Source organism: Ornithorhynchus anatinus, chromosome 3 (genome assembly GCF_004115215.2).
Source record: "Ornithorhynchus anatinus isolate Pmale09 chromosome 3, mOrnAna1.pri.v4, whole genome shotgun sequence".
NCBI lineage: Eukaryota > Metazoa > Chordata > Mammalia > Monotremata > Ornithorhynchidae > Ornithorhynchus > Ornithorhynchus anatinus.
This window is the reverse complement of record NC_041730.1, coordinates 65,173,867-65,195,062: the sequence shown is the minus strand read 5'-3', so window position 1 is coordinate 65,195,062 and position 21,196 is coordinate 65,173,867. Positions and strand designations below refer to the sequence as shown.

Sequence of the window (21,196 nt, the reverse complement as noted above, 5' to 3'; positions counted from 1 at the left end):
GAAGGAGAACAGGAATTACAATCCCCATTTTATAGATGCGGAAATTGAGGCACAGAGAAGTGACATGCCCCAGGCCACACAGCAGAGACATGATAGAGCCAGGATGAAAACTCAGTTCTCCTGAGACCCAGTCTTGTGGTCTTTCCACTAGGCCATGCCACTTCTCCAGTATTTACTGTATATAGAATTTCTTGTATTAAATTCTGCAAAGCTGCAAAAATACAAAGAAACACAGAAGTACCATCTGTTACAGTAAGGCTGAAGAAGGGAGTGGGGAGAGGGATGGAACCATCACACCATAACTGATGCCAGGAACATACAAACTACTTCCTCCTCCATCAGATCTACTTGTGTCAACTGCAGAGAATGTTACACCCAGTATTCATTAATGCTGAGATAAGAAGGTGTTCCAATACTTCCCTCATGTGCTAACCTCATTGTGGACTGAAAGTTATGCTTATACCACAACTGACTATGCAATTGTAGATTTTATATCCATGTGCATTTTTGCCCACATTATATTATGGTATTTGTTAAGCACTTACTATGTGCCGAGTACTGTTCTAAGTGCTGGGGTAGATGCAAGGTAAGCAGGTAGTCCCACTTGGGGCTCACAGTTTTAATCCCCATTTTTACAGATGAGGTAACTGAAGCACAGAGAAGTTAAGTGGCTTGCCCAAGGTCACACAGCAGATAAGTGGTGGATCCAGGATTAGAACCCATGTCCTCTGACTCCCAAGCCCGTGCTCTTTCCCCTAAGCCACGCTGCTTCCCACATTATTGCTACTTGATTCTATTTATTGCTCTTGTTTTTGTCTGTCTCCCCCGATTAGACTGTAAACCCGTCAATGGGCAGGGATTGTCTCTATCAGTTGCCAAATTGTACATTCCAATCGCTTAGTACAGTGCTCTGCACATAGTAAGCTCTCAATACTATTGAATGAATGAATATCCACACACTAGAAACAGGAGCAGATGCAGATCTTTGAAAGGTTACCTGGTTCTAAGGTCCACCTACAGTGAATCGTATTAAGCACTTACTGTGCGCAGAGCACTGTACTAAGCACTTGGGAAGTACAATTTGGCAACAAATAGAGACAATCCCTACAAAAATGGTTCCAGGTCCTCTTCAAATTTTCTCAAATAGTGGACAAATCATTCAATTTCTGTCCCCCAACCTTTTCACACAAAAAAGGTGGGGGAATAACATCACTTTCTCCTACTTCACCAGCAAAATGAAATAGATCAATTTAGCTGTATGTGGCTACTGTGTGAAGGTAGCCCTGGTTACTTCAGAGACCATCTTTCTCACTTCATGGCATACAGTAATGAATACTAATTATAGTATTTATAGAGCACATACTTTGGGCCACACACGATGCTAATCTCCACGGTGATACGAGAGAATCAGATCAGACACTCCCTTTCTCAATGGAATTCACGGTTTAAGGGAGAAGGAGAGCAGGTATCTCCTTATTTCCATTTTACAGATGAGGAGACTTTGGCCCAGAGAGGTTAAGTTGTTCTTTGTTGTTTGGAATGGTATTGTCAAGTGCTTACTATGTGCCAGTCACTTTACTAAGCACCGGGGTCAATACAAGCTACCTACCCCGGTACTTAAAACAGTACTTGACCCACAGTAAGTGCTTAACAAGTACTATTATTATTAGAACAAAAATAGGAACATGTCACACTCTTGATCCATCTGGAGCAGTCCAGGAAGGAAGTAAAGCTCCAGAGGTCAGCTGCCCCTTGGTCCCCACGCCCCCAGGGGCTACCTCTCCCCTCCCAATCCTATAGAGGCGGAGCAGCTGCAGCACATTTGAAACTACTGGTGGTACATGGGGGAAGATCCAGTGCTTGGCACATAGTAAGCGCTTAAATACCATCATTATTATTACTTTGCTTGCTTGGGCCAGAGACCACCCTGCAGCAGCAGTAAGAAACCTGAAAACTGCTCCTTGTGTGGCTTTCTGTTAGCACTGTCCTCATTTTGTTAGCCTACAGCTTGGCTTTATGTTGTTGCTCTTGCCTTATTGATTCAATGCCCATCTCCCCTGCAACCTAGATGGGCTGTAGACCCCCTGTAGGCTGAATTATAATCCATGTTCCTTTCCCTGGCATTTAGAATGACTGTTTCAGCCCTGCTAGTGGCCCAGCAGAGAGAGCGCTGCTCCAGGCAGCAGTAGACCTTGGCTCTAGTTTCTGCTCTGCCTGTAGCTGGCTGACATGGAGAAGACCCTCAGTTTCTCTCCTTCCCTTCAAAGTCTTACTGAAGACATCTCCTCCAAGAGGTCTTCTCTGACTAAACCCTCCTTTATTCTTCTCCCACTCCCTTCTGCGTCACCCTGACTTGATTCTACACCCATCGGGCATAACAGAGTCAGAAGATCAAGGGTTCTAATCCCAGCTTTGCCACTGCTGTGTGACCTTGGGCAAGTCACTTCACTGTGCCTCATTTACCTCATCTAAAATAGGGATTGAGACTGTGACCCCCACATGGGACAGGGACTGCGTTCTACCTGATTTCCTTGTATCTACCGCAGCACTAGGTACGAAGTTTGGCACATAATAACCACTTGAATATCATAATTACTGCTCCCTTTCTTCATCCCCTCTCTCAGCCCCACAGGACCTATGTACATAGCTGTAATTTATATTGTTTGCCTCCCCCTCTAGACCGTAAGCACTTTGTGGGAAGGGAATGCACCTGTTATATTCTTCCAAGTGCTTAGTACAGTGCTCTGCACACAATAAACACTCAAATATGATTGACTGATGACCGCATATGCTCTTCACAATGTGCTGGGTCCCCTCCTATCTAAACACCTCCTGCATTCTATGCCCAGCGGGCACAACAGAGTGAAAATAGCACTGTCCAAGCCATTATCACTAGAATCAATTCTTCCATGCAGGTTCTTGCTCCTGAAGACTCCTCGGCTCGTTCCTGAGGAGACATTCCCCGAGCACTGTATTCTGCACAAAGTAAACCCTTAGAAGCATAGAGCTTCTAACAGTCAATTCTATTCTTTGCCAACTACCCTGGAAGAAGGTTCAATCCAAATGACTAAATTATAATAAATGACTCTTGGATTATCTATTCACAGTACATTCTCAATAATATGGGTATCAACAGTCTCCCCCTCTAGACTGTAAGCTCATTGTGAGTAGGGAATGTGTCCATTTACTCTTATATTGTCCTCTCCCAAGCACTTAGTACAGTGCTGTGCTTACAGTAAGCACTCAAAAATGATTGAGTAAATACTCGCCTGCTGTGTGACCTTGGGCAAGCCACTTAATTTCTCTGGCCTCAGTTACATCATCTGTAAAATGAAAAGTAAGACTGTGAGCCCCACATGGGGCAACTTGATGACCTTGTATCTACACCAGAGTTTAGAACAGTCCTTGACACATAGTAAGCACTTAACAAACACCATCATTTATTATTATTATACTCCATGCCCTACTCCCTGTGGGGGTGGGGAGCCGGGTGGCACACTCAAATGAGAGCCTCCTAGCTAAAGGTGAGAAGTAGCATGGACTAGTGGATATAGTGTGGGCCTGGGAGCCAGAGGGCTTGGGTTTTAATTCCTGCTCTGCCACTTGTCTGCTGTATGACTTTGGGTAAGTCACTTAACACCTCTCCGCCTTAGTTGACTCATTTTTATAGTGGGGATTAAGCCTATTCATTCATTCAATAGTATTCATTGAGCACTTACTATGTGCAGAGCACTGTACTAAGCACTTGGATGAGACCCATGTGGGACATGGACTATGTTCAACCTGATTAACATATATCTACCTCAGTGCTTAGTATAATGACTGGTGCATAAGTGCTTAAATACCATAATTTTAAGAAAAAAAGAAACCCCTTTGCTCAGGTGCCCAGCCCACATGGCTGAGCTGGAAAGTTTCCAGTGGACACTAAGAGAAGACTTATTTGATTTTCTGGTGTTTCAGAGCCCAACTTCAGGGATAAGGTGGGTGGGGGCGTGGGGAGCAGGGAGGGGAGAGGAGAGGAAAATCAAGAGTTGTCTATATTTCACCGATCTACCATCCTCTGCTAACATGCATCAGCAAGAGTTGTCTGAATGGTCTCGGTTGGGTTGGGCACAGTAGTTCCTGTGTTTCTCTTGCCTAACACCTGCCTATTGTGTCCAAACAGGATGAACAGGCAGCTCTTCTCAGCCAGTACCATAAGCAGCAGAAACTCCACTTCAGTCCCAGTCTACTCCGCCTCCCCCAAGGTGGGACTCTGGGATTTTAATCTCATTTAAGCGCCGATTTCTCCATAGATGGGCAACAGCACTGCACTCACTGGAGCTTACTGATTCATACAATTCTAAGGCTAGAAGAAACTTCTGTAGTCATCTAGTCCAACCTCCTGCCTCTGGGCAGGGCTGAGCTCAAATCAGATGGCTCAGCTCTCTTTCACCTCTCTTTCTGTGGGGCTGACAGAGTACTTGCTAAAATTGCACATTAGCCTCAGCCTTGATTCCCAGATTGGGTTCCCAATATCTTCCCTCATCATGCAGATTTCTCCCCTTTGCTTTCAGTCGGTGTATCTCTGGCTCTTCCTCCTCTCGCTGACACCGTGCCCAGGTCTTTCTTAGACTCTAATCTTTTAGAGGTCAGGTTGTTCATTTCTATTGCAGAGACTGGGGACATTTCTGTACAGAAGATCCAGGCAGAGTGAAACTTGGAAACAGTTGACGCTCTATGAACCTGTCATCAACAGCTTCCTTCGTTGTGGAGGCTAATTATGAAATGATAATCATTCAAAGTTACCATGGTATTTAAACTCTTGCTTTCTAATGGGACTCCTGCTGTTTTAAAAGCTTTATCCTCCCTCCCCAAGCCTCCCCACTCCTGCTCCTCCAATGAGACAGCTCACCACAGTTTTAAATGCCTCACTCCTTTCACCCCCAGCTTGAATACCACATTTGATTCAGGTTCACTGAATTTGTAAGCCATAGTTTGCCAATCCCTGCTTCATAGAATTCAGCCCTTTGTTCGGTAAGGATTGTCTATCTGTTGCCAAATTGTATTTTCCAAGTGCTTAGTACAGTGCTCTGCACACAGTAAGCCCTCAATAAATACAGTTAAATGAATGCAGTGCTCTCTGTACACTTTATGGGCTCAATAAAGACTATTGATTTATGGATTCCCTCTGGACAACAAGCACATTGTGAGCAGGGAAAAGCTCTGCTAGCTCTGTTGTACAGCACTCTCCCACACACTTAGTACAGTGCTCTGCACGTAGTATACACTCAATAAATAGCACTGACTGATGGATCATCCTCTTCTTCCACTACTCACCTGAGACTTTAAACCCTCTTTCAAGGATCTTCCCTCTACTTTTCTCTGTCACCGGCTGGGATATTAGGAAGCACAGAACAAACAATTAACTAAATTTGTTAGCCCAAATCTTCTCCCCAAGGAAAATAATGTTATTATATAAAGCCATGTCACTTGGAATGGATTAAGCTTCAGTCACTCCCCAGCAAGTTGATTTGGTTTTCTATAATCCGTCTACAAAATGTGATTTAAGGACCCCAGTACTGAAATAGCCTTGGGTGGACCAGCCTCAAATCACATTGAATGTTAATTACAAATCTATGTGTTAATAACAAATCTAATAACCAGACCATTTCAGAGGCAGTTGGAGACAAAACATTTTAAAGAATAGTTTGAGGATTGTTGTAGTCAACTGGAAAACTTTTGGTGAAAGAGCAGAACTCTCCATTATTATTTACTATAAATCTAATCTGAAATGATTGATCCAAAGAAAGTGACTTTACCAAAAAATAAGGAATTCCAACTTGCAAACTACCTAGGTAGGTCTATGTGGGCTTTTATATGACATGATTAAAGTTTAGAATGACCTGACCCCTTAGAGCCAAAGTAGGGGACTGATCTTTACCATTTAACATAAGAACATAACACCAAACTGTGTCAGTCCCGTTGCACTGAAGGATGATGAGCGAGACAGTAAGACAACTACCCTATTTGACATGCAACTGTGTGATTACAGATGAACTTCCCCCTAACTTGTTCTCTAAAAGCCTATTAGAGCTCCTCAACCATGTATTAACCCAATCTTCTCTTGCAAAGCATGCTGATGGTCCACCTCAAAATGTGCTCCAGTGATACACAGACTCCAGACCTCATGGCATGGGATGAGCCCTCTTGGTATTAATTCTGCCATTTGGCCATGAAGCCCTTAGAGGGCAATGGTAATCACCGAATAATAATGACTGTGGTATTTATTAAGCACGTCAGCCTCTTTGCTGACATCTCAGCCTCCTGTCTCTCCCCAGTCCAAACTACACTCTGCTGCCCTGATCATTTTTCTATAAAAACATTCAGGACGTCAGCCTCTTTGCTGACATCTCAGCCTCCTGTCTCTCCCCAGTCCATACTACACTCTGCTGCCCTGATCATTTTTCTATAAAAACATTCAGGACATATCACCACCCCCTTCCTCAAAAAAACTCCAGTGGTTGCCCATCCCCCATCCACATCAAACAAAAATCACCCACCAGTGATTTAAAAGCACTCCACCACTTTGCCCCCCTCCTACCTCACCTCTCTTCTCTCCATCTACAACCCAGACCACACACTTCGCTACCCTAGTGCTAACCTTCTAACTGTGCCTCAATCTCACCTGTCTCACTGCTGACCCCTAGCCCATGACCTGCCTCTGGCTTGTAATTTCCTCCCTCCTCACACCCGACAAAGGCACATCTTTGTTAAAGGCACATCTCCTCCAAGAGGCCTTCTCCTAAACCCCACTTTCCCTCATCTCCCACTCCCTTCTGCACTGCCCTGCCTTGCTCCTGATGCTCTTCCCCTCTCCCAGCCCCACAGCACTTATAAACTCATCTGTAATTTTATTTGCTTTGCACTGGTGTGTCTCCCCCACCTCTAGACTGTAAGCATGGTCAGGGAATGTGACTATTGTTGTAATGGACTCTCCCAAGCACTTAGTCCAGGGTTCTGAACAGAGTAAGCACCCAATAAATATGACTGTCAGGCACAGTACTAACAGCTGGGCTGAATACAAGCAAATCGGATCAGACAGTGTCTATCCCTCGTGCAAGGTCACACAGCAGACAAGTGGCAGATGCAGGATTAGAGCTCATGACCTTCTGACTCCCAGGCCTGTGCTCTTTCCACTAGGCCATGCTGCTTCCCAGTGCTTCCTGTGTTCACAGTACTGAAGTAGGAGCTTGAGAAAGAGTCTCAGAGTTGGAAGACATGATCTCTGCCCTCAAGGAGCTTACAATCTACAGGAAGACAGACATTAAAATCAAGTACCGTTAGGAGGACTAGGAGAGTACAAGGATATGGATTTGAGTGTCATGGGACTGGGGTGAAGATCAAAGTCATTAAGATGTACACAGCCAAGTGTAAAGGCAAGGCAGAGGGGTGGGTGATTACAAGGAACTGAGGCTCAATCAGGCAAGGCCTTTGGAGGGGATGGGATTTTAGGAAGCAGGGAGAGTGGTGGATTGCCAATTATGAAAGGGGAGGGAATCCCAGGCCCCAGAGAGGATGTGGATAAAGAGAGGTTGGTGGGATAGATGAGATCAAGGTACGGGAAGTAGGTTGGCATTAGAGGAGTAGTGTGGGTTGGGTGGTAGTAGGAGATCAGACAGGTAGGGTGTGGGGAGAGAGCTGATTGAGTGTCTTCTAGCTAATGTTAACACCCTGCAGTGCAAAGAAGTGTCAGTCTAGATGTGGTTCTGAGTGCTGCAGAACATCCAGTTCTGCCCTGTAGTCAGCCATGTGCCTCACGCTTTGGCCACCCTCTGTACCACAAAACACACCAGAAGTGACAGGACCCGGCTCATCTCCCATTTTCGAGGAGAGAACAACCTCCCGAAAGACACCTGCCATTTGCTGTTCGTCCTAACTTTTCAGTATTTGGGTCTTGGATATTTCCGTCCCTGCACTTCCCCTTCCCCCATTTCCCCCTCCCCCACTCCAGAACCCTTAGGTCGCCACATGAACCAGAGGACTCGGGATCACTCAGAGAATGTGTGCCAGGGCTCCTGGCCAGCCAATAACCCTGACAGGGCCACTGAGTGAAGCAAAGAGTGAAAGTTTGTGAGCAGCATCAGTAACTCATTTCAAATGCAAATCATCAGCCACCCACACACTCTTCAGTAGTGGATTGGCAGCCGATCTACTGCCCTAAGAAAGAAAAGGTATAAATTAGTAGTAAGGCATCTAATTGGACTTTGACCTTGAATAAGACCAGCTGGACTATATCTTTCACCTCCTCAGCCTGACTGCTCCTTTGGGTAGGGGCTGGAGCTGCTATCTAATGGAATAGATCAGTCTGTCATAGTCTGCTGCTTCCTTGGCTGCCTTCCATCTGGCAGCTCCAGGAAGGCCTTTCAAAGCAAATCACTTCTCCTCTTTCACAGCTCTTCGATGACTCCGGGGCTGGACCTGGACCACAAGATTAGTCCTGCCACAAGAGGCTGGCGTCCTCAGCCCCGTCTCATTTGGGAGTCGCAAGAATGGATTCATGCAGTTCCAGCCTGTTGCTTTCCCTGCTTTCTTCGTCACCAGAGCGCATCGTGGACGACAGCGGCAGACTTGGAACCCAAATTCACCGAAGGCGCCTTCATTCATTCGTCCAATTGTATTTATTGAGGGCTTGGAAAATACAATACACCTTCATCTACCTGGAACCTTCACTAATGGCCCAGAAAGACAGGGACCAGATCAGTAAATGTCTTTGCTGCTCTAAGTAGGAGGGAGAACAGGTATTGAATTCCCATTTTGCTGTTGAGAAAAGTTAAATGACTTACCCAAGGTCTCACAGCAGGAAAGTGGTGGAGCCATGATTAGAACCCAGGTCTTCTGACTCCCAGGCCCTTGACCTATCCACTAGGCCATGCTGCTTCTGAAGTTTCATCTCCTCCAAGAGGTCTCCAGGGAATTTTTCCTATCACCCAGAACTTGACACAAACTGATTCACTTCACTAATATATATATATATATATATATATATATATAAATTATTTGTAAGTTCTTCCAAGCACAGGATAATCAGACACACTCCCTTGGCCCACGTGTGTCTCCCACTTGCCCAAGATCACAGACTGGGAAAGTGACCAAACCAGGATTAGAACCCAAGTCTCCTAAATGTTAGTCCTGAGCTCGTTCCATTAGGAAGTGCTACTTTTGTACATACTCTATTACTTGAGCATGTGTCACCCACCTTTCCACTTCCCTTCTCCTAATCTAGAATATATTTTAGTGTCTACCTCCTGCTAGATTGTAACCTGTCAAGAGCAGGATGTTATACTCTCCCAAGTGCTTAGTATAGTGCCCTGTACACAATAGGCAAATTATATATGCAAATTTATATGAATGTCTGTCTCCCCTTCTATACTGTAAATTTATTATGGACAGGGAACATGTCAGCTAATTCTGTTGAACTGTATTCTCCCAAGTGCTTAGTACACTTTTAGTATTCAATACCACTGATTGATTGAATACTTACTGATTGCAGTGTGGTACAACAGCAGATATTCTAAAATGGAAACCAAACCCATTTTGACCTCTAGACTGTGATCCCGTTGCTGGGTAGGGATTGTCCCTATTTGTTGCCGAATTGTACTTTCCAAGCGATTAGTATAGTGCTCGGCACAAAGTAAGTGCTCAACAAATATGATTGAATGAAGACTGAAGAATGAGGGAGTTTTGCGCAATTCAAGTTAATTCCATTTTGTTTACAAGTGAGGTTGCTTTTTTAGACAGACTGATGACTTTGTGTTGCCTTCTACATTACCACCTTCTTGGAAACAATTTCTGGGAGTAGTTACGGAAAAGGCCCTCAAAAGATACTTGTCTACCATTAGATAGACCTCCCTCTTATGGCCTTCTGTACAGATTTGGCAATCAACTTGATTTGCTAAGAGCAAGGAGGAAACATATCACAGAGACTGAACTTTCAAGACAAGGCTGGAGTAATTAAAATATCCTGTTTTCCTTGGAACCTAAATAAGCCAAAATGACCCAACTTCTGCTAAAAAGTATCTTTTACTCAGAGAGACATGCAGTTTGAAGTGGAGATTTGGCTATGTCTTCCAGCCCAGACAGCAACCAGACAACCCTGGACCCAGCTGGGAGGGCATTGGTATCCAGCCAAGTTAGCCTATTGTTGCTTTTTAATTAGGAGTAAAAAGCAATGCTCCTTTATCCACCTAAATGGGTTTGTAAAAATCAGGAGGATTGAACTGTGAGTGAACGGGCCCAAAGCAGCTCATATCTGTCATTTGAAAGTTTAAAAGCGGTCTGCCCTTTGTACCAAGTTTATTGACTTATGACAGACCAAGAACTAGGTTGGGATGATATCCCAGAAGATATCCCTTGCCTCGATTCCAGATCCAGGAAATTAAATTCTCATCTAGTCCTCCAGCTCTGCCCTCTGCCTTGTCTTGTCTTTCTTCCTTCCTAGAATTGCATATCAAAATACTTCCCTCTACTCTTGTTCCCAAACAGTGCAGAATCAAAGAGCAACTCTTTTGTTGTGAAGACTGTTGAGGGAAGAGTAGGTTATGTAGGTAGGGACAATTGTACAAAAGCAGTGTGGTCTAGTGGATAAAGTACGGGCCTGGTAGCCAAAGGATCTGGGTTCTAATTCCACCTCCGCCACATCTTTTGTGTGTCCCTGGGCAAGTCATTTAATTTCTCTGTGTTGCAATTTCCGCAACTGCAAAATGGGAATTCAATGCTTGCTCTCCCTCCTGCTGAGAATGCCAGCTTTATTTGGGTGAGGGACTGAGTAACATATCTACCCAGTGTTTAGAAAAGAGCTTGACTCATAGTAAGTGCTTACCAAATACCATTTAAAAAAAAACAAAACTGGCCACAGCAGGCAGTGAAAGGGTAGAGAGGGGCAGAAAGCAAAGGAATAAGAGAGATTCCCCCAATCCACATTCATTCCTGCCCACAAGGAATTTACATTCTAAAAGGAGCCCAGGAAAGCCCATAAGGAAGACAGATGCAGAAACTGTTAATTACCCGAGAGAGAACACATTGGAGTAAAATCTTGAGGTCTTCATCCCTTCTCCCTCCCCAGATCAAAAACAGTAGCAGGTCAACATTCAAAAGGTAATACCACTTTCACCAGTTTCACTCTGTCCCCCAGTTAACCAAACACCCAAAAAAATGAGAGTCTCCAGAGCTGGGTAGCTCCAGATCTAAGTACCGTTTCATCAGTCTTGCCCAGCTCCAAACCTAAACCTGCCCCATTCTCCATTTTAGCAACAACTTGGGCAGTATCAAATCCAGGCTCCCATTCCAGCACCTGTGTGAAACCACCCTATTGATCCCATGACTTCCCAAGCTAGTTTTTCTCCCCAGGCATCCATTCTTTCCACAAGACCTCTAAAGTTCGAATTCCAAGATCAGCCTTTGTCATTCAAGCCAAGCTGGCCTTCCTAGACTCTCCAGCTACTAATACTGACTCTACATATGGCTTCTCAACTTCCTCTGCTTGTGGAGTGTGAGGGGAGGGAAATGAATCAGAATGATCAGGAATGGGTCATCGGTAAAACAGTAAGTGCTGGTGAGCTTGTTCCAGTTTGAATGATTTCCAGGCAAAAGCATTTTCTTTTTGGCACTGAAAGAATTTATAGTTGACTTTATTGTCTGTGTCCCTCTGTGGACTGTAAGCTAAGTGTGAGCAAGGATATCTACCAACTCCATTATAGTGTACTTTTCCAAATGCTTAGTATAGTGTTCTGCACATAGTAAGTACTCAATATCATTGACTGATCAAACAGGTATTAAATCCCCATTTCACAGATGAAACGGAGGCACAGAGAAGTTAAGTGACTTGCCCAAGGTCACACACAGCAGACAAGTAGAAGAGGCAGGATTAGAACCCAGGTCCTCTGAATCCAAGACCTGAGCCCTATCCACTAGGCCAGGCTGCTTCTCTCTGGGATTCCCCTTGTCCTCCCAGAAGACAGCAGGGCTCCCTGCCACCACTGTAATTTTAAATGTCTTGGCTCCATCCCCTTACAGGTATGAGTCTTTTTTAACTTTGACCCCTGCAACAGAGCTCCTTGTTTAGGATGTAAAATTTGCAAAAATAATTTTATTTTCAAAGTTAACATTTTGGGTTACCTGGACTCAAAATAAAAAACATAAGCCATGGTACTTTTGGCTCCAATTAAAAAAAAATAAATTCCCAATCCAAACCCAACCTATTCATTGTGCCTCCTTTTCCTTGCTGACCTCTTGCTCATGCCCTCCCTTTCCCCAAAATTCCCTCCCACTTCATCTCCAGCAAACTGTAGCTCCTCCAAAACCCTCCTGAAATCCTGTCTTCAAATCCCATCTCCAAGATGTCCTTCCTGATTACATCTCCTCCAAGAGATGCTCTCAAGCCCTCTTTTCCCCAGCTCACTCTCCCTTCTACATCACCTATGCAATTTGGATCTGTGACCTGCAGATATTTCATATTCACCCAACCCTCCAATCCCACAGCACTTGTTTACATATATCTTTAAGTTATATAGTATAAATTACTTAATTCATATTGTCTCCCTCCTTCTCTAAACTGTAACCTCATTATGGACAGGGAATAAGTGTGCTAACTCTGTTGTACTCTCCCAAGCGTTTAGTACAGTGCTCTGCACATAAGCACTCAATAAATACCAGTGGTTCATCTCTGTTCTCACCACACACTGCCACTTCAGCACTTAAGTCACTTCGGCACTTAGGTATTCACCCCCACCACACCATGTGCACCTTCATTTATGCCCATCTTCTTAAAGTCTGTGACCTCCCTCTACCTGTAATTTATCTAGTGTGTGTTTGCTCTGCTACCATCAAGTCTAACTCTACTGTACCCTCCCAAGTGCTTTAGTACAAGGATCCTGAGAGAGTGTGCACTAAATATTAATGAAGGTCTAGATTAAAATATCAGACAGCTAAAAAGTTCAGTTCAGAGTTGAGTGGTATGTGAGGGGTACAATGCCCACTGACCTCAGGGCCTCTAACTCTAGGACTTGCTTTTTGGTTAATAAATACTATCCCTACATAACAAAAATTAGTGCTTAGTCTGGGCAGAGCATCCTTTTCAGCACTGGGCAAAAATACACAAGTGGGAATTAAGCACAGTATCTGACCCTCAGGGGGCACTCAATCTAGAAAAGAGTAGAGGTGATTGATAAAATGAGATGACACAAAAGTGCTAACACAAAACAAAGCCCACCAAGGTGCTGAGGCAGGAGAAGCAGAATTTCAGACTCCTACAGCTCAGAGTCCACAGTCATAGCTGCGGCCACAGTGACCGTTACTGCAACGACTGCCACAGCAGCATGGCCTGATAGAACACAGGTCTGGGAGTCAGAAGGACCTGGGTTCTAATCCCATCTCTGCCACTTGTCTGCTGTGTGAGCTTGGGCAAGTCACTTCACTGGGTCTCAGTTCCCTCATCTGCAATATGAGGATTAAGACCGTGAGCTTCCTGTAGGATAGGGACTGTGTCCAATCTGATTAGCTTGTATCTACCCCAGCATTTAGAACAGTGCTTGATACCATCATCAGTGCCTTCTGGAGGTTTGATGGATGCAGCTCCAGGATGTGCTACATTTAGCGTGAGTCTGGGACTCAGAAGGATCTGAGCCCTGATTCTGGCTCCAAGACTTGCCTACTGTGAGACCTTGGGCAAGTCACTTCACTTCTCTGTGCCTCAGTTACTTCGTCTGTAAAGTGAGGACTGTGAGCCCCATGTGGGAGAGGGACTGTTCCCAACCCAATTTGCTTGGATCCAACCCAGCACTTCGTAAAGTGTCTGGCTCATAGTACGCATTTAAATACCACAACTAATATTATTACTCTAGATTGTAAGCTCATTGTGGGCAGGGAATGTGAAGTTATTACACTCTCCCATGCGCTCAGTACAGTACTCTGCACAGTAAGCACTCAATCAATACAATTCATTGAATGAACTGTTCTCTTCAGAGTGGTGGAAGATAGCTGGGATGGAGGTTTAGAGTGAGATCCTAGAAAGGTGAGGTGGTAGTCTGGTAGGACGGCACAGAGGGCCCTGAGAGCTCTAGTTTAGGTGGGGGAGGTGCTCAGAGAGGTGCCTGGAAGAGCTGAAGGGTCTGCATGAGAAGTAACTGAATTACTGCAGAGAATATTCCCGTCCTAGCATGTAGCAGAGAGGTTGGCCTACAACTGCAACACACAATGAAACCAGGTCTGTTGTATGAGAGAAAACTCCCTGCTGACCCAGGTTTAACCCCTGGGGATGTAGGGTCAGTAGAGGATTTATCTGCTGTCTGATAACAACAAAGCAAACATTTTTCTTCCCCAAGAGCCAGGATAGTTTAACCCTAAGTGAAGCCCCAGCTATAGAGACGACCCCTTGTCCTCTAGTATGGACCACATCTGAGGCATCAAAACCCCTCAGCCAGGCATGTTCAATACTCTCTATGCTTGCAGATCCAAAACCCACCCAGAATTTGAGCTCTCCTTCTCCTCTCCCTCCTACCCCACAGGAGTGGATCTCCAGAATAGCCACTATGAAAGTACCAAAAGGATATTATTACTTTTGTGAAACTTTGATTTTTGGCCTCTAGCCTTGGGTGGGGGTGGCGAGGAAGGGGGACCAGACCCCCTGGTACATCACCCCTTGAATATAGCTATTTATAAAAATTTTAAAGAGTCTTAAAGTCTACAGAACCATCCCCACAGACAACAGCTTTCATGTTGCATTAATTACTGTTTGTTCCCTTTCATAATCCTGGGAAAAAGCAAAAAAAGAAGCCAAAGAATGACAGAAGTGGGGGAAAGCCAAGACTGAGTTTCCCATCTTTTTCTCATCCTTGTTGATCTGACACAGGATGGCCCGTTTTTTTTTTTAAAATGGCATTTGTTAAGCACTTACTGCATACCAAGCACTGTTCTAAGCACTGGGGTAGATACCAGCTAATCAGGTTAACCACAGTCCATGTCCTATGTGGGGCTCACAGTTTATTCTCCATTTTACAGATGAGGTAACTGAGGCATGTAGAAGTGAAGTTACTTGGCCAAGGTCACACAGCAGACATGTGGCAGAGCTGGGATTAGAGCCTAGTTCCTTCAGACTCCCAGGCCCGTGCGCTGTCCACTAGGCCATGCCGCTTGATCAGTCCAAGCCCACATTCTCCCAGTCCATGGAGTTGGGGTGCAGAAATCCCACCCTCCAAGATGTCTTTCCCACAGTTACTCCCCAGACAGTGTGGTAGTGTCTCAGGGACAAGTCATTGAGAAAAATGCGAGATATCATGGAAGAAAAGCTGGAAGCTGTTTGCAAACCTTACCTGGTGCATAAATTCTGAACCAACTATACCATGCTTATTCTTGCTCCCTGGGAAGTTACGTTACTAATAATAATGATGGTATTTCTTAATTATTAACTATTTTACACCTTGTCCTGGTTGAAGTCCCCATGGAACTGCCTCTTCTGGACAGTTGAACAGCATTCAGTATTCACCCCACAGCACTCGTGCAAATAATCCAGAATTTTATTCCAATTAATGTCTGCCTCCCCCATTAAACCATAAGCTCCTCCTAGGCAGGGAACGTGTCTGTCGACTCAGTTGTATTGTACCCTCCCAGGCTCTTTGTACAGTGCTCTGCACATAGTAAGTGCTCAATAGATGCCACTGACTGCATAATGGGGCAAGGTAGCTTCACATTATTTTGAAGGTATTGCAACTGCACTGTCTGATATTTGATATTAGATATTTGATATTAGAGAAGCAGCATAGCTCAGTGGAAAGAGCCCGGGCTTGGGAGTCAGAGGTCATGGGTTCGAATCCCAGCTCTGCCACTTGTCAGTTGGGTGACCGTGGGCAAGTCACTTCACTTCTCTGGGCCTCAGTTCCCTCATCTGGAAAATGAGGATGAAGACTGTGAGCCTCACAAGGGACAACGTGATGACCCTGTATCTCCCCCAGAGCTTAGAACAGTGCTCTGCACATAGTTAGCGCTTAACAAATACCAAATTATTATTATATTTGGCACTAAAGCCAGAATAAAGGTGATTTGGTTGTGCCCCTGCGGCAGACAACAAAATGCACAACAAGCATACCGCGACCAACCTGATAATCTTGTAACTACCCCAATGCATAGTACAATGCCTAGCACATAATAAATACTTAAATGTCATTAAACAAAACTATTAGAGACTTCCAGAGAAAAAAAGTGGGAGAAAGCAAATTTCCTTTAAGGCAATCACTTTACAGCAAATCCTTACATGGCCAGGGACTTTATAGTTTATTTTTTCTTTTTTTAAAAGGTATTTTTTAAGTGCTTACTATATGCCAGACACTACTAAGCATTCAAGTAGATACAAGTTAATTAGATTGAACACAGTGTGCTTGTTGGGGACGTACAAGCACACCACCTTTGTTATGGCACTATTGCCAAATATCAGATAGCACAATGGTGATGCCTGCAAAATAATGTGAAAAAGTTTGTCTTGTCCCATCCAAAACACCCCCCAAAAAAAGCCTCAGTCTCAGGGAGAGTGAACTGTGGCCAGCATTAAGTCTTACCTGGGATCCCCTAGAACCACTTTATCTTCAAGAAGAATAGCAATTACAAACAACTACCGGAAGCCCAACCCCTCTTTTTCTTTAAAGGTTTAACTTGATTATGCCCCTTTTTAACATGCCCACCTAAATCTTAAAGAAGAATGGCAATTACAAACAACTATCAGAAGCCCAGCCCCTCCTTTGCTTTAAAGGTTTAACTTGATTATGCCCCTTCTTAACACCCCTCCCTAAATCCTTTACTTACTTGCTTGAGAGGTATCTCAGGTCACAAACTGGTTTCTGAAACCCAAGCCCCCTCTTTGTGACCCATTACAACCAACAGCCACGGGGCAACAAAAAGGAAGGAAAAAGCTTTAACTTACTTCCTCCCTCTCCAACCACGTGCTTCTTGAAGGGCACAGAGTAGCAGCTGGCCCTTAATCAGAGTCCTGCCACACCTGACTAACATTTGATTCCAATCTGAAGATCTCCATCTCCTCCCTAAGGTGGCTTCCCTGAGAACTCCAACCCACCGAGACCCAGAAAATGCTGTTATTTCCCAAATACGAGTAACATCACGGTAACAGCCGCAGATGATGCATTCCTGCGTGTTTCTTCCAGGCATTCTTGGTTAACCGACACAACTGACCTGGATTGCATTTTGACCTGGAGGGCTATAACCTCCTCTATGACTCAGCTATCCCTGAAGTCGGCTGATTGCCTTGAAAAATCAAATAATCCATCATAGAGAACAACTATGAGGTTGTGAAATCCAAAGCATTCATGGCCTTGTTAGGGCATTTATGGTCTTTTCCTCTTTAAAACAGAAGAGATTGAGTAAACTTTCCCATCATTTTGTTATTGGGGAACTTTCATTTCATCATTAAAGTATAGTAGAAATTTGAGAAATTTTGGAAACTCTCAGAGGTGAGGGGCTAAATCCACTCTGATTGACTTGGTGATCCACGGAATAGCTCCTGCTATGTCCCTGAAGATGGGACATTGAGGGCAGCTGGCTCAGTTTCAACACAAGATAAATCAATAAACATACAAAAACAGTATGTCGGTTAAGTGGTTGTGTGGACAGGATTATTCTCCCAGATTTCCTTTTTAAATAAAAATTTCCTCTTGAGATTTAAAAGCTACAGAAGCAGACAGCCAAAAATTGCAGGAATCCAAAAGTTCTCTAGTCAGAAAGGGTTATCTAATGACATTTGCCCTGTGAAGTTAAAGGTCACAAAGCCTAAATTATGGACTGATTAGCCTGGTTTGGCAGAGACAGGCAATCTCCAGAGCACTTTCTGGCTCCTTCCCCAGGTGGAGGGAGCAAGTTAATTTTGCCATCACAGCAGAACTTGCCTAAAGTGTTGAGGAGTGTTGAATGTTGAGGGTCTCTCATAAGTGAGAGAAGAGTTCGGAAATGCATGCTCCCCAAATGTTCTGAGGTCTTTAGATGAAAGGTCATTGACATAATAATAATTATAACTGGATACAACAAATGTTGAGGGGTAGTTGGCACTAGGAATATTAACGAATCAGGGAATTATCCTTGGCTTCGAGTCATAATACTTATCAGAGATTTTCTTACCTTAGTAGTAGTGCTCTATGCACAGTAAGCGATCAGTAAATACCACTGAACGATTGATAGTAATAGGGATTAGTATAGTGCTCTGCACACAGTAAGCACTCAATAAATGCAATTGAATGAATAACAGTATATATTAAGTGCTTTCTGAATACAAAGTGCCATGTGGCTTAGCGAAAAGAGCACAGGCTTGGGAGTCAGAGGTCGTGGGTTCTAATCCCAGCTCTGCCACTTATCAGCTGTGTGTCCTTGGGGAGATCACTTAACTTCTCTGTGCCTCAGTTACCTCATCTGTAAAATGGGGATCAATAATAATAATAATAATAAATAATGTTTGTATTTGTTAAGCGTTTACTATGTGCCGAGCACTGTTCTAAGCGGTGGGGTAGATACAGGGTAATCAGGTTGTCCCACGTGAGGCTCACAGTCTTCATCCCCATTTTACTGATGAGGTAACTGAGGCACAGATAAGTCACTTAATTTATCTGACAAGTGGCAGAGCCGGGATTCAAACCCATGACCTCTGACTCCTAAGCCTGGGCTCGTTCCACTGAGCCATGCTGTGAGTCCCATGTGGGACAACCTCATTACCTTGTATCTCCCCCAGTGCTTAGAACAGTGCTTGGCACATAATAAGTGCTTAACAAATACCATCATTATTATATACTAAACACCGGGAAAGAATACCTGTGTGAAAATTAGACAGTGTCCCTGACCCTCAAGGGGTTCACAGTCAATCAATTGTACTTAATGAGCACTTATTATGTGCAGAGCACTGTACTAAGCACTTAATAATAGTAATGGTATGTTTCAAGCACTTACTATATGTCAAGCATCATTCTAAGTACTAGGGTAGATACAAGCTAATCAGATTGGACACAGTCCCTGTCCCACATGGGGCTCACAGTCTTAATCCCCATTTTACAGATAAGGTAACTGAAGCACAGAGAAGTTAAATGAGTTGCCCAAGGTCACACAGCAGGCAAGTGGTGGAGCCCACATTAGAACCCAGGTCCTTCTGACTCCCAGGCCCATGCTCTATCCACTAGGCCATGCTGCTTCTCCAAACCCTTGAGAGAGTAGAGTACTATAGAATTATCAGGCCCATTTCCTGCCCTAAATGAGCTTATATTCTAGAGGGAGAAGCAGACATTAATATGAATAGATATGAAATTTATAACATATAATTTAAATATATATACATAAGTGCTGTGAGGTTGAGGTGGGATGAATATCAAATGTCCTAAGGTCAGAGATCCAGGGCATAGAAGAACCAGAAGGGAGAGTGAGCAGAGGAAAAGAGGGCTTAATTGGGGAAAGCCTCTTGGAGAAGATGTGACCTTAATAATGCTTTGAAGGTGGAGAGAGTGGTGCTCTGGCATTTATGGAGGGAGAGGGAGTTCCAGGCTAGGTAGGGACTGATGTGGGAAAGGGGTCAGTGGTGAGATAAACAAGATCAGGTAACAGTGAATAAGTTGGTGCTAGAGGACTGGAGTGTGCAGGCTGGGCAAGTGTAAGAGATAAGTGAGGTGAGGTAGAATGTGGCAAGCTTTAAAGCCAATGGTAAGGAGTTTCTATTTGATGCAGAGGTGGATGGACAGCCAGTGGAGGTTCTTGAGGAGTGGGAAGACATGGACTGAATGTTTCTGTTGATAAATAAACCATGCAGCAGAGTGAAGTATGGATTGGAGTGGGAAGAGAGAAGAGGCTGGGAGGTCAGCGAGGAGGCAGATGCGGTAGTCAAGTTAGGATAGGATAAGCTCTTGGATCAGCACAGTGGCATTTTGGATGGAGAGGAAAGGGTGGATTTTAGTAATACTGAGAAGGTAGAACTGACAGGATTTGGTGACAGATTGAATATACAGGTGGAATGAGAGAGATGAGTCAAGGACAACGCCAAGGTTACAGGCTTGTGAAACAAGGAGGATGGTGCTGTTGTCTACAGTGATGAGAAAGACAGAAGGAGGAGAGGGAAGATAAGGAGTTCAGTTTTGAACATGTTTAATTTGAGGTGTTACTGGGACATCCAAGGAGATATGTCTTAAAGGGCGAAGGAAATGAGATTAGAGGGAAGGAAAGAGATCAGGGCTGGAGATGAAGATAGATGTAGTTATTCCTCTCAAAACAGAAGAATAATGGAAAATAAAGGGACAACAGACCCATAAGGAAAAAATAAACAATAAGAACACAGAGAATCAATATAAGGGATCAAGGATAAATACACACATAAAATAAAAGTGGCTAGGGGAGCCAAGCTTTGAGCTTCTGGCAGCTCAGAGTCCAAAGTCACGGTCACAGAAACCACCAGAATGCTTCCTGACATTCTGTATTTTGTGGCAATGACCCGCTGTCACTGCTTTTGACTTTCCCGCTGAGATAATAATAATAATAATATTTGTTAAGCACTTACTATGTGCCAAGCACTGTTCTAAGCACTGAGCTAGATTCAAGGTAATCAGGTCATCCCACATGGGGCTTACAATCTTAATCCTCATTTTACAGTTGAGGGAACTGAGGTCCAGACACGTTAAGTGGCTTGCCTAAGGTTACACAGCGGACAAGTGGCGGAGGTGGAATTAGAATCCATGTCCTCTGACTCCCAAGCCCATGCTCTTGCCACTAAGCCACGCTGCTTCTCTTATGGAGCGAGGCCGTGGTCAAGACAGAGGTCTCGGGATCTATCAGTCAAGCAAGTAAGCAATCGCGTTTATTTAAGCACCCACTTTGTGCAGAGCTCTGTACTGAGCACTTGGGAGAGGACAGTCCAACAAAGTTAGCAGACATGTTCCTCGCCCACAGTGAGAGAAGATGGTGCAGTGGTTGGGCTGGAGAGGGAAGCAGCAGCTCTTACCAGCCAGTCAATCAATTATATTTATTGAGTGTTTACTGTGTGTACTAAATGCTTGGGAGAGTACAAGTGCTTAGTACAGTGCTCTGCACATAGTAAGCGCTCAATAAATACTATTGAATGAATTAATATAACAAACACATTCCCTGCCCACAATGAACTTTCCAGCAGCTCAGAAGGCAGCTCAGCAAGCCAATG

At 44.2% G+C, this 21,196-nt stretch overlaps 1 long non-coding RNA gene across 1 annotated transcript in view; it reads right to left on the bottom strand.

Annotated features, from left to right (window-relative positions):
- The window catches only part of LOC114810082, a 69,181-nt gene extending 52,285 nt beyond the window's left edge, over positions 1-16,896 (bottom strand). Inside the window, exon 1 of the long non-coding RNA XR_003757813.2 lies at positions 16,831-16,896. This is a non-coding gene — a long non-coding RNA (uncharacterized LOC114810082). The remainder of the gene's footprint in view (positions 1-16,830) is intronic.
- Between the last annotated feature and the right edge of the window lie 4,300 nt (positions 16,897-21,196).